Raw genomic sequence first — 4,439 nt, forward strand, 5'->3', positions numbered from 1 at the left:
CAATCGAAAGGTTTTTGGACCTATTGTCATTACACCAAAGTCAATGAAACCTGTAGGATATAAATGGGTTTTTGTGAGAAAACGAAATGAGAAAAATGATGTTACAAGATATAAAGCAAGACTTGTAGCTCAAGGTTTTTCTCAGAGGCCAGGAATTGACTATGAAGAAACGTATTCTCCTGTCATGGACGCTATTACGTTTAGATATTTAATCAGCTTAGCAGTCTCTAAAAATTTAGAGATGCGCCTTATGGATGTTGTCACAGCTTACTTGTATGGATCACTAGACAGTGACATCTATATAAAAATTCCCGAATGATTTAAACTCCCTGATGCAATAAGCTCAAAGCCTAAGGAAATGTATTCCATCAAATTACAAAGATCCTTGTATGGACTGAAACAATCTGGAAGGATGTGGTACAATCGTTTGAGTGATTATTTGATAAGCAAAGGATACACAAATAATCTTATTTGTCCATGTGTCTTCATCAAGAATACAAAATCAGGATATGTGATCATAGCTGTGTATGTTGACGATCTAAATTTAATTGGGACACAAAAAGAAATTAATGAAGCAATTGCTCTTTTAAAGAAAGAATTCGAAATGAAAGATCTTGGAAAAACCAAATATTGTCTTGGTTTACAAATTGAGCATATGCATAATGGGATACTTGTGCATCAGTCAACTTATACTGAGAAACTCTTAAAACGTTTCAATATGGACAAAGCAAATCCTTTAAGCACACCGATGGTTGTTAGATCACTCAATGTTGACAATGATCCATTTCGTCATTGCGAAGATAATGAAGAGATTCTTGGTCCCGAAGTACCATACCTCAGTGCAATTGGAGCACTTATGTATCTTACTAACTGTACAAGACCTGACATTTCTTTTGCAGTTAACTTATTAGCAAGATTCAGTTCATCCCCTACTAAAAGACATTGGAATGGCATTAAACATATTTTTCGGTATCTAAAAGGAACTGCTGATTTAGGTTTATTTTATCCTAACAATTCAAAAGAAGGGTTAGTTGGTTATGCAGATGCAGGTTATTTATCTGATCCCCATAAAGCAAAATCTCAAACTGGATACATATTTAAGAATGGAGGAACTGCGATTTCATGGCGTTCTCAGAAACAAACACTCATTGCAACATCTTCAAATCATGCTGAAGTCATTGCATTGCATGAAGCTTCAAGAGAATGTGTATGGTTAAGATCTATGTCACGACACATATTGATTTCTTGTGGACTAGAGAAAGATCGAATTCCAACTCCTATCTATGAAGATAATGCAGCTTGTGTCTCGCAAATGAAGGAAGGGTATATCAAAAGTGACAGAACAAAGCATATACCACCAAGATACTTTGAGTATACTCGAGACCTTATTAAGGACAATCAGGTTGAAATGAGATATGTCCAGTCCAGCAACAACTCAGCTGATCTTTTCACAAAAGCACTTCCCACAGCAACATTCAGGAAACATGTTCATGATATTGGCATGCGCCATGTACGAACAATGTAACGACCTGCAATTTGAGGGGGAGCTATATACTGCACTCTTTTTCCCTTAGCTAAAGTTTTTTCCCATTGGGTTTTCCTTTAGCAAGGTTTTTAATGAGGCAGGACTTCAAGACCCCGAAGTTTTGAAAAGGTGTCATCCAAGGGGGAGTATTATGAATCCACCGACGCTTTTTTTGGATGACCACTTTTTCAAAGCAATAATACATGTTTGTCTTCTTAAATAGTACCTTTGAACAGTAGTTTTTGATGGTTAGGCTTATGATGGTGGTTCAGTACGAAGAGACGACGACGATGGAGTTCACGAAAATTTCCGGCAAACCTGGCGCGTTCACTGACGAGTTAAAGTAGTTTCCGTTAGTGGACTTCCAATGGGGGTGAATGTCGCCGTCATTTAAAAGGGGGATTGGGGGAAGGCATTTAAAAGAAAAGAAAAAATTAAAAAAATTACAAAATTACCAAAGTACCCTTGACTTAACTGATAAAATAGACGCAGTTAAAAAAAAGTACTAAAAATGCAAGTTTTTTTAAACTGACGTAGTCATTTGCATAAATTAAAATATATGTACTAAAGCTGCATAGTTAGTCAAACCACAGATACCAAAATGACATTTAACTCTCAATTAAATAAGGTACATGTTACCTGGTAACATCAGAAAATACGAAATTATACAACAAAACAAAAGACATAAAACAAATCATATCATTATGTTACATATAGTTTCAAAGATTTAACAAACCAATTGTCTTTCTCAATTATACATAACCCAAATATTCATTGAGGTTAGCATAGTTTCGAAGTTACATATATGTATTTAATAGGCACATATATGTGTCTTTCAAAGATATATATGCATCTCCTCGGTGTACATATACGTAACTCATACAACTTACTATATATAGCTCACATGCTCGTGTCACTACATATACGTAGCATGCGTTGTGAGTTACCTACATGTAACTTCAATATAAAAATGACTAACATAATTGTTTATAACAAAATAGTTTGGTTTTATCATAAAACTTTTATGTAATCTACCTATATTATTAAAAGAAAATCGTTCTTTTACATGTCATTCAATTAGAGTAACCAACTATGATGCCAACTAATGATAGAAATATAACTTTTAATGTTATATTAAATGAGATTTTTAGATATTTATTAATTATAAACTTTTATTATCAATATTTATATCTTATGAATCCATAAGGTATGCTATTATGTATAGGACGTGGATCAAATACAAATTAAATTAAGCGCATAGCATAAAAATTGAAGTAATCTCAATTTTGGATCAAATACACATACTTATATTTAACAACTTTGTAATGACATATATGATATGTTTAGTTTTTGCATGGGTATATATATGGTATGTTTGATAAAGAGCTTTTAGAAGTTTTCAGCTTTAAGCTTTTAAGACAAAGCTTTTACTTAATACAAAACTTTGCTTGGTTGAAAAAGTTTGAAACTTTTAGGTTAGAATAAAAAACTCCATATTAGAAATAAACAAAACTACAAGCTTTTAGTATTAACAATTACTTAAATAACCTTTTAAAATATATACATTTAGTATTATGTTTTTTTATTTATGTCTATTTTGATCATTTTATATATTTTATTAAAAGATACAGCTGCTCTGTCAAACACCTATATATATGTATAAGAAAAACACTATAGTTACCAGCTTTCACTTCTAGCCACCGGCTAGTTTTGCCAAAAATACCCACAATATATTTAATAATTGTGAGGTTATGAAACTATGAAATTGTAACGGAAAATGTTATAGTTTGATGAATAATTTTTATGAAGTCCTTCCAGCGAACTTTCTATTTATTGTTTGATTATATAATCATTTATTTTGCATGGCTGTTGATTGCTCGGTTTTAACCACTCATTACTACCTAGTCTACTTTGACCACTGCCACCATCAACATCAACATCCCCACCAAACCACACTCTCCACTGACTATTCTCATGCTCACCACCGCCAACACCTTGTTACAATCATGCCCCAAATCAAATATCATAAAGCCAAATTACACTATACAACCTTAAGTTTACTGAATAATGAACATGGAAACAAATTAGCAAACAAAAATATTTGCAGAGCGAATACAAAATAAAGAGAACAACCTCGACTAAGGAGGTGTTTGGGATTGCTTATTTTCACCAACTTATAACTTATTAGTTTTTTAAAAAGTAACAAGGTGTTTGAGGTTACTTATATTGTGAGAGGAAAAGCTCCATAACTTACGCTTTTGTAACTTATTAACTTAATAAAAAGTTATAAGGAGGTAAAATAAGGAATCTCAAACACCCCCCTAAAACAAGAACACATGAAATGTTTGGCGAACTTGGAATGAAGCTACTTTATCAGGTGAAGATAGTAGGGAATATCTCATTTTCGATTTAATTCTTACTTACTCATTTTTCGTTGGTGGAAAATAGAAGCAGGAAATGTAGTGTTAGTTGGACCATTCGCTTCTTGTTATGTAATTGTATTTTTTTTTTCTAACTCTTACTAGTTCGTAATATATATATATATATATATATATATATATATAATTGCCTACAACTGGAGGCCTTACGTTGCTCCTCACCCCCTCTCGTGTCACCAGATTGCTCCATTTTAAAATGGTGGCCTATTTCTAAAAATTTCGCGGGTCAATGGGTCTCATTCGGATCCTCCAAACACGTGATTTGAAAAACGGGTTAAAAACCCTAACAAATTAATTCAACCTCGCCACCATCAATCCAACCCTTAATCACCGATCGCAACCCTATTCCTCTGCCCCCCCCCCCCCCCCCCTCCTCCCTTCTCTTCAATAACGTTCAATCCAAGGCTTCCCTACTTTGATTCAAGGCTTGTACAGTCCTATTGATTCGTCTTTGCTGCTAATTGATGATTAAAAAC

This window comes from Bidens hawaiensis, unplaced genomic scaffold (assembly GCF_021521415.1).
Source record: "Bidens hawaiensis isolate Kalapana, Puna unplaced genomic scaffold, B.hawaiensis_p1.1 tig00004839_1, whole genome shotgun sequence".
Lineage (NCBI taxonomy): Eukaryota > Viridiplantae > Streptophyta > Magnoliopsida > Asterales > Asteraceae > Bidens > Bidens hawaiensis.